The following is a 9916-nucleotide window of genomic DNA, read 5'->3' as shown; positions in this document are numbered from 1 at the left end:
GGTAAGGAGAAGGATCTAGGCTTTTCATTTCTGTTAACAGCAGCTGGAAATAAAAGAACTGCTATCTGAATTAAGATGTAAATGAAGAAGAGAATTTTCAGAGGCAGAGTGAATTGCAAAAAGCTTTGACCAAGAGCTGGAGCCATGGTCATTGTATGCCTTTTATCATTGTACTGGGGCTTCCCTGGTGGCTCAGAAGGTAAAGCGTCTGACCGCAACGCGGGAGACCCAGGTTCAGTCCCTGGGTAGGGAAGATCCCCTGGAGAAGGAAATGGCAACCCACTCCTGTACTCTTGCCTGGAAAATTCCATGGACTGAGGAGCCTGGTAGGCTACAGTCCATGGCGTCGCAAAGAGTCGGACACGACTAAGCGACTTCACTTTCACTTTCACTATCATAGTATTGCCCCTCTACACTTCCAAGTCCAGTGGTAATGGTTAATGGAAAAACACAGGCCGCTTCAGGCAGTTCAGTGCCTGTGGGACCGCGGGCCTGGGAGGGGTTAGTGGGGCGGGTTCTGGGAGCACGGCGCCGGTTGAAGCAAGCTGTGAGGCTCGAGGGACCAGCGAGTGCTGTTCAAGCTTAGAAATGAGTTACGTGGATCATCAGAATCGCATTTGTGGTTTTCCAGACATTAAAGAAAATGAATAGAGTGGGAAATTTCTTTGGAGGTAATTCATACTGGATACCAGAGGAGATAGTTTTGTATGATACATGGATAATCCACAGAACCTACTTTCTAGATTGGTAATTGTGGAGCCATTAAAAAAAAGTGAAAGTGTTAGTTGTGTCTGGCTCTTTGTGGTCAGATAGATTGTAGCCTGCCAGGCTTCTCAGTCCATGGAATTCTCCAGGTAAGAATACTGGAGTGGGTGGGTAGCCATTCCCTTCTACAGGGGATCTTCCTGCCCCAGGAATCAAACCTGGTTCTCCCCCATTACAGGAGGATTCTTTACTGTCTGAGCCACAGGGAAGTTCTCTAAATTTACCTACATTTCAAAATTATGAATGCAGGGATGAGAAACTATTTCCTACAAGCCAATGATCAGCAGGACCTAGTAGAATGGATAAATGTGTTGAACAAAGCTATAAAAATTACAATATTAAAGCAGTCAGTCTCACAGCCTCATTCTAACAGGTCACCAATGTGAATGTGGGAAGAAGCAAATGTCTTACAGAACTGACACTGTTGGTAGTGTGGCCATCATTACTGCAACTCAAAAAGAAGTAAATAAATGTGGTGAAACTATTGACAGAAATAATTTGAAGTGATCACAAATCTATCTTCCTTAATTTACTCCTAAACCACCTTCAGATAGTGCAGTTGTCAAAGCTGGATATTGTGTAAAACAAGGAACAGTGATGAAAAACTGGAAGAGAAGATATTTTCAACTGGATAAACACACAACAGATTACTTTAGATCTGAACTGGAAAAGGAACCTCTCCACGTAATACCACTTAAAGAGGTTCATAAAGTCCAGGAACATAAACCAAGTGACATAATGATGAGAGACAACCTCTTTGAAATTGTAAAATCCTCTGAAACTTTCTATGTGCAGGCTGATAGCCCTGAAGAAATGCACAGTGGGATTAAAGCAGCCTCAGGTGCCATTGTAGCATAGCGGGGACCTGGCAGATCAGCATCCCCTAGAATAATGTCTCACACTGAGTTACTAATCTTATTGCTAATGATTGCCTGTGTCTGACCACCACTCCTCTTTGCAGCAACATTCCAACAGTCTTTCCAAATCTAAACACGCTCTCTGCTCTGCCAGTGTGCAGCAGCCACCCCACATTCCACAGCCTCTCGCAGCAACTCTACTCTTTGATCTCAAGTTTTACCATGGAGAAGCTAGGATTTTATGAATCTCTTGCCAAGTTCAAGCCATGGAACTTCAAGGTCTAGACTGTCTCTCCAAGAGAACCAGCTTCCAAAGTAACTGAACAAGCTCTGCTAAAACCTTAAAGAAAAATGGCCCTCATAAACAAAATTATGACCCTGTGGACTTGGATAATGCAAGCCTTCAGTCGGTGATGTGTGAGGTAGAAACACATGTAGCCTGATATGCTTTATCAGCTCTCAGTGTCCTTTCATGAGTCTTCTCACCAAAGATGATAAAGGGGAAATGGGTTTTAATGCATATAGGATCCTGCCTTGTTGCTGTACTGTTTATAAGCTGGTAAGCCAAGAAGATAGGTAATGGCCTAACTAAATGAAATTTCTTTTAAAAAAGAAAGAAAAAAGCCCAAAGTATCTCAGTATCAACTGTCTGAAGCTTTGTTCTCACTGGGGTGATAAAAGTGTGTGACATTTTTTCCTAGCGAATTGGAAAATTAAAATGTTTCACAATTTAAAACATGAACAATGCTTATTATCTTGGTTGTATTAAAAATGCTACTGTGACTTCCTATTAGATGTTCAATTTCTACACATTCTTTTGGTTAATATTATTGAATGAAATATTGCCAAAGACATCTAAACTCATGATGTTTGTGTGCTGTAAAATTTATACTACAGTGTGGACAATTTTGAAATTATAACCATTTTTGATGCTCTAGATCTCAAGGTGAGTAATGTGTCTTGCATAGAGGATGTATACTAATCCCAAGCTCCTGATTTATCCCTGCTCCCTACCCCTGCAATTTTCCCCTTTGGTAACCATAAATTAAACAAATTTATTTTTTATCTTACCCTCTCCCTTGAGTTCTTTCTGTAGTTCTTTGCTTTTCATTCAGTTGGTGGTCAGGCTGTCTCTCCAGTCTAAATGGAATGCATTCATTATTTTGTCTCACAGAATCCCTTTTCTTAATTTTGGAGCAGTTATTTCAATTTACAGTTAGTCCTGACTACTTGATTGATGCCTGATTTTCCTCCAGAGTGTAAGGCCCATAAAGGACAGGTATCCCCAAAGTCTGGGGTTATAGGTCCTGTTATATATGTCTAATTAATAAATATTTGTTGGATGAATATAAATTATCATTTTCCCTCCTTGTATACTCTGATAGAAGCTCAGCAAAGTTGTAAGAAGAGCTATGAGGAGTGTTGGTGATGAAGAAAATTGTGATTAAAGCAGGATATGAGGAGAATAATATGAGAAAAGAAGATGGTGAAAAGAAACTGAGGAAAAAGAGTGGGGGCAAAATTTGAGGTAAAAAAGGCTGAGGGGAAAGTGTAAGCTCATAAATCAGTGACAAGGAACTTGTGAGAGGAGAAGACATTGAGGGGGAAATGTGAGAAGAAAATGAGGTGAAAAAGAAAACATGAAGGGAAAATGTGGTGAGGTGTAATTATGAGGAAAAGCCTCTTGAGGAAAACTTGCAAGAAAAAATTATGAGGAGAAACTGGGAGTAGAGGAATCAGTGAGGAAGAATCTTTGAAGAATGAAGGGGTCTGAGGAGAAAGTTTGAGGAGAGGAGGCAGAGCAAAAACTTTGAGTGAGAATAGTCAGAGTACCATGATGACTGAATGCTGTGATAGAGAAAATTGATGGGAATGACATCAGAAACAACACCCAGGTGTGGATATGACTGGTGATGGAAGTAAAGTCTGATGCTGTAAAGAGCAATATTGCATAGGAACCTGGAATGTTAGGTTCATGAATCAAGGCAAATTGGAAGTGGTCAAACAGGAGATGGCAAGAGTGAACGTTGACATTTTAGGAATCAACAAACTAAAATGGACTGGTATGGGTGAGTTTAACTCAGATGGCCATTATATCTACTACTGTGGGCAAGAATCCCTTAGAAGAAATGGCGTAGCCATCATAGATAACCAAAGAGTCTGAAATGCAGTACTTGGATGCAATCTCAAAAACGACAGAATGATCTCTGTTTGGTTCCAAGGCAAACCATTCAGTATCACAGTAATCCAAGTCTATGCCCCGACCAGTAACGCTGAAGAAGCTGAAGTTGAATGGTTCTATGAAGACCTACAAGACCTTTTAGAACTAACACTCAAAAAAGATGTTCTTTTCATTATAGGGGACAGGAATGCAAAAGTAGAAAGTCAAGAAATACCTGGAGTAACAGGCAAATTTGGCATTGGAGTACAAAATGAAGCAGGGCAAAGGCTAATAGAGTTTTGCCAAGAGAACACACTGGTCACAGCAAACACCCTCTTCCAACAACACAAGGGAAGACTCTGCACATGGACATCACCAGATGGTCAATAGCGAAGTCAGATTGGTTATATTATCTGCAGCCAAGGATGGAAAAGTTCTATACAGTCAGCAAAAAACAAACAAACAAAAAAAAAACCCCCAAACAAACAAACAAACAAAAAGACTGGGAGCTGACTGTGGCTCAAATCATGAACTCCTTATTGCCAAATTCAGACTTAAATGGAACAAAGTAGGGAAAACCACTAGACCATTCAGGTATGACTTAAATCAAATCCCTTACGATTATACAGTGGAAGCGACAGATTCAAGGGATTGGATCTGATAGAGTGCCTGAAGAACTATGGATGGAAGTTTGTGACATTGTGCATGAGGCAGGGATCAAGACCATCCCCAAGGAAAAGAAATGCAATAAGGCAAAATCGTTGTCTGAGGAGGCCTTACAAATAGCTGTGAAGAGAAGAGAAGTGAAAGAGAAAGGAGAAAAGGAAAGATATACCCATTTGAATGTAGAGTTCTAAAGAATAGTAAGGAGAGATAAGAAAGCCTTCCTCAGTGATCAATGCAAGAAATAGAGGAAAACAATAGAATGGGAAAGACTAGAGATCTCTTCAAGAAAATTAGAGATACCAAGGGAGCATTTTATGCAAAGATGGGCACAATAAAGGACAGAAATGGTAGGGACCTAACAGAAGCAGAAGATATTAAGAAGTGGCAAGAATACACAGAAGAACTATACAAAAAAGATCTTCACGACCTGGATAATCACGATGGTGTGATCACCAACCTAGAGTCAGACATCCTGGAATGCAAAGTCAAGTGGGCCTTAGGAAGCATCACTACAAAGAAAGCTAGTGGAGGTGATGGAATTCCAGTTGACCTATTTCAAATCCTTAAAGATGATGCTGTGAAAGTACTGCACTCAATATGCCAGGAAATTTGGAAAACTCAGCAGTGGCCACAGGACTGGAAAAGGTCAGTTTTCATTCTGATTCCAAAGAATGCTCAAACTACTGCACAGTTGCACTCATCTCACATGCTAGCAAAGTAATGCTCAAAATTCTCCAAGCCAGGCTTCAACAGTATGTGAACCATGAACTTCCAGATGTTCAAGGTGAATTTAGAAAAGGCAGAGGAACCAGAGATCAAATTGCCAACATTCGTTGGTTCATCAAAAAAGCAAGAGAGTTCCAGAAAAACATCTATTTATGTTTTATTGACTATGCCAAAGCCTTTGACTGTGTGGATCACAACAAACTGGAAAATTCTGAAGCAGATGGGAATACCAGACCACCTGATCTGCCTCTTGAGAAATCTGTATGCAGGTCAGGAAGCAACAGTTGGAACGGAACATGGAACAACAGACTGGTTCCAAATCGGGAAAGGAGTACATCAAGGCTTATATTGTCACCCTGATTATTTCACTTATATGCAGAGTACACCATGAGAAATGCCTGGCTGGATGATGCGCAAGCTGGAATCAAGATTGCTGGGAGAAATATCAATATTCTCAGATATGCAAATGCCACCATCCTTATGGCAGAAAGCAAAAAAGAACTAAAGAGCCTCTTGATGAAAGTGAAAGAAGGGAGTGAAAAAGTTGGCTTAAAGGTCAACATTCATAAAACTAAGATCATGGCATCTGGTCCCATCACTTCATGGGAAATAGATGGGGAAACAATGGAAACAGTGACAGACTTTTTGTTTGTTGGCTCCAAAATCACTGCAGATGGTGACTGCAGCCATGAAATTAAAAGACTCTTGCTTCTTGGAAAAAAACCTATGACCAATCTAGACAGCATGTTAAAAAGCAGAGACATTACTCTGCCAACAAAGGTCTGTCTAGCCAAAGCTCTGGTTTTTCCAGTAGTTATGTATGGATGTGAGGGTTGGACTATAAAGAAACCTGAGCACCAAAGAATTGATGCTTTTGAACTGTGTTGTTGGAGAAGACTCTTGAGAGTCCCTTGGACTGCAAGGAGATCCAACCAGTCCATCCTAAAGGAGATCAGTCCTGGGTGTTCATTGGAAGGACTGATGTTGAAGCTAAAACTCCAATATTTTGGCCACCTGTTGCAAAGAGCTGACTAATTTGAAAAGACCCTGATGTTGGGAGAGATTGAAGACAGGAAGAGAAGGGGATGACAGAGGATGAGATGGTTAGATGGCATCACCGAGTGAATGGACATGAGTTTGGGTAAACTCTGGGAGTTGGTGATGGGCAGGTAGGCCTGGAGGGCTGAAGTTCATGGGGTCACAAAGAGTTGGACACAACTGAGCAGCTGAATTGAACTGAACTGCACTTACTCTCATTGTCATAATTCTGTTTGAAGATGCAAAGTGTTTATAGTTCTTGATGTGTAGCTGAACTGAACTGAACTGAACTAATGGGAATGAACAGCCTGGTGGAAAATTTGAAGGACATGTGGTGAGGTGATATTTTGAGGAAAACACTGGGTGAGTGGAAAGTATAGGATATAGGGTATTGAGGGACAGAACAGAAGAAAAGCATTGAGAGGGAATCTGTAAATAAATGAGGAGTGAGGGGAAAACTGTGAGAAAAGTTGTTGAGGTAGAAATTGAGTGGAGAAACTTTTGAGGCAAACTAGGAGGAATGATGTTAGTGAGAAATGTTTGAGGAAAGAGAAACATAAGGGGGAAAATGTGAGGAAATAAGATTATGAATGGAAACTGAGGGAAAAGGAAAGCAGCAGTGGCAAACTCTGAGGTGAGTGAAAGGCTTGGGGAAAGTTTGAGCTCATAATAGGTTTGTGACTAAGAACATGTTAGAGGAGAAGGAATTGAGGGGGAAATTTGAGTAGAGAATGAAGTGAAAAAGAAAATTTAAGGGGAGAAAGTTATGAGGTGAAATTGGAAAGAAAGAACTTCTTGGAGAGAAAGTGCCAAAGAAAATGCTGATGAGAAACTGGGAGTAGAGAAGGAAGTTAGGAAGAATCTGTGAAAAAGAAAAAGATCTGAGGACAAAGTGTGAGGAGATGAGACAGAGTAAAAACCTTGAGTGAAAGGGCTGGAAAAAAATATTTCACGCAAACGGAGACCAAAAGAAAGCAGGAGTCGCAATACTCATATCAGATAAAATAGACTTTCAAATAAAGGCTGTGAAAAGAGACAAAGAAGGACACTACATAATGATCAAAGGATCAATCCAAGAAGAAGATATAACAATTATAAATATATATGCACCCAACATAGGAGCACCGCAATATGTAAGGCAAACGCTAACAAGTATGAAAGAGGAAATTAATAGTAACACAATAATAGTGGGAGACTTTAATACCCCACTCACACCTATGGATAGATCAACTAAACAGAAAATGAACAAGGAAACACAAACTTTAAATGACACAATGGACCAGCTAGACCTAATTGATATCTATAGGACATTTCACCCCAAAACAATCAACTTCACCTTTTCTCAAGTGCACACGGAACCTTCTCCAGAATAGATCACATCCTGGGCCATAAATCTAGTCTTGGAAAATTCAAAAAAATTGAAATCATTCCAGTCATCTTTGCTGACCACAGTGCAGTAAGATTAGATCTCAATTACAGGAAAAAAATTATTAAAAATTCAAACATATGGAGGATAAATAACACACTTCTGAATAACCAACAAATCATAGAAGAAATCAAAAAAGAAATCAAAACATGCATAGAAATGAATGAAAATGAAAACACAGCAACCCAAAACCTATGGGACACTGTAAAAGCAGTGCTAAGGGGAAGGTTCATAACATTACAGGCTTACCTCAAGAAACAAGAAAAAAGTCAAATAAATAACCTAACTCTACACCTAAAGCAACTAGAGAAGGAAGAAATGAAGAACCCCAGGGTTAGTAGAAGGAAAGAAATCTTAAAAATTAGGGCAGAAATAAATGCAAAAGAAACTAAAGAGACCATAGCAAAAATCAACAAAGGCTAAAAGCTGGTTTTTTGCGAAAAAAAAAAAAAAAAAAAAAACAACACAAAATTGACAAACCATTAGCAAGACTCATTAAGAAACAAAGGGAGAAGAACCAAATTAACAAAATTAGAAATGAAAATGGAGAGATCACAACAGACAACACTGAAATACAAAGGATCATAAGAGACTACTACCAGCAGCTCTATGCCAATAAAATGGACAACTTGGAAGAAATGGACAAATTCTTAGAAAAGTATAACTTTCCAAAACTGAACCAGAAAGAAATAGAAGATCTTAAAAGACCCATCACAAGCAAGGAAATCGAAACTGTAATCAGAACTCTTCCAGCAAGCTAAAGCCCAGGACCACATGGCTTCACAGCTGAATTCTACCAAAAATTTGGAGAAGATCTGGCACCTATATTACTCAAACTCTTCCAGAGAATTGCAGAAGAGGGTAAACTTCCAAACTCATTCTATGAGGCCACCATCACTCTAATTCCAAAACCAGACAAAGATGCCACAAAAAAAGAAAACTACAGGCCAATATCACTGATGAACATAGATGCAAAAATCCTTAACAAAATTCTAGCAAACAGAATCCAACAACATATTAAAAAAACCATACACCATGACCAAGTGGGCTTTATCCCAGGAATGCAAGGATTCTTTAATATCTGCAAATCAATCAATGTAATACACCACATTAACAAATTGAAGAATAAAAACCATATGATTATCGCAATAGATGCAGAGAAAACCTTTGACAAAATTCAACACCCATTTATGATTAAAACTCTCCAAAAAGCAGAAATAGAAGGAACATACCTCAACATAATAAAAGCTATATATGACAAACCCACAGCAAGCATTACCCTCAATGGTGAAAAATTGAAAGCATTTCCCCTGAAATCAGGAACAAGACAAGGGTGCCCACTCTCACCACTCTGTTAACATGTTTTGGAAGTTTTGGCCACAGCACCAGCAATCAAGAGCAGAAAAAGAAGTAAAAGGAATCCAGATAGGAAAAAGAAGAAGTAAAACTCTCACTGTTTGCAGATGACATGATCCTTTATATAGAAAACCCTAAAGACTCTACCAGAAAATTACTAGAGCTAATCAATGAATATAGTAAAGTTGCAGGATATAAAATTAACACACAGAAATCCCTTGCATTCCTATACACTAACAATGAGAAAACAGAAAGAGAAATTAAGGAAACAATACTATTCACCATTGCAACAAAAAGAATAAAAATACTTAGGAGTATATCTACCCTAAGACACCAAAAAGACCTATACATTAGAAACTATAAAACATTGAGAAAGAAATCAAAGAGGACACAAACAGATGAAAACATACTGTGTCATTGATTCGGAAGAATCAATATTGTCAAAATGGCTATACTATCCAAAGCAATCTGTAGATTCAATGCAATTCCTTATTAAGCTACCAACGTATTTTTTCACAGAACTAGAACAAATTAATTTCACAATTGTATGGAAATACAAAAAACCTTCGAATAGCCAAAGTAATCTTGAAAGAGAACGGAACTGGAGGAATCAAACCTGCTGACTTCAGACATACTACCAAAGCCACAGTCATCAAGACAGTGTGTACTGGCACAAAGACAGAAATATAGACCAATGGAACAGAATAGAAAGCCCAGAGATAAATCCACGAACCTATGGACACCTTATCTTTGACAAAGGAGGCAAGGATATACAATGGAAAAAAGACAACCTCTTTAACAAGTGGTGCTGGAAAACTGGTCAACCACTTGTAAAAGAATGAAACTAGAACACTTTTCTAACACCATACACAAAAATAAACTCAAAATGGATTAAAGATCTAAATGTAAGACCAGAAACTA

At 39.0% G+C, this 9916-nt stretch overlaps 1 pseudogene; it reads left to right on the top strand.

The window, feature by feature from the left end:
• Positions 1-405: 405 nt before the first annotated feature.
• Positions 406-2604, top strand: LOC122429933 (annotated as a pseudogene).
• Positions 2605-9916: the final 7312 nt, after the last annotated feature.

The sequence above is a fragment of the Cervus canadensis genome, chromosome 28 (genome assembly GCF_019320065.1).
Source record: "Cervus canadensis isolate Bull #8, Minnesota chromosome 28, ASM1932006v1, whole genome shotgun sequence".
NCBI lineage: Eukaryota > Metazoa > Chordata > Mammalia > Artiodactyla > Cervidae > Cervus > Cervus canadensis.
This window is presented reverse-complemented; position numbering and strand designations above follow the sequence as displayed.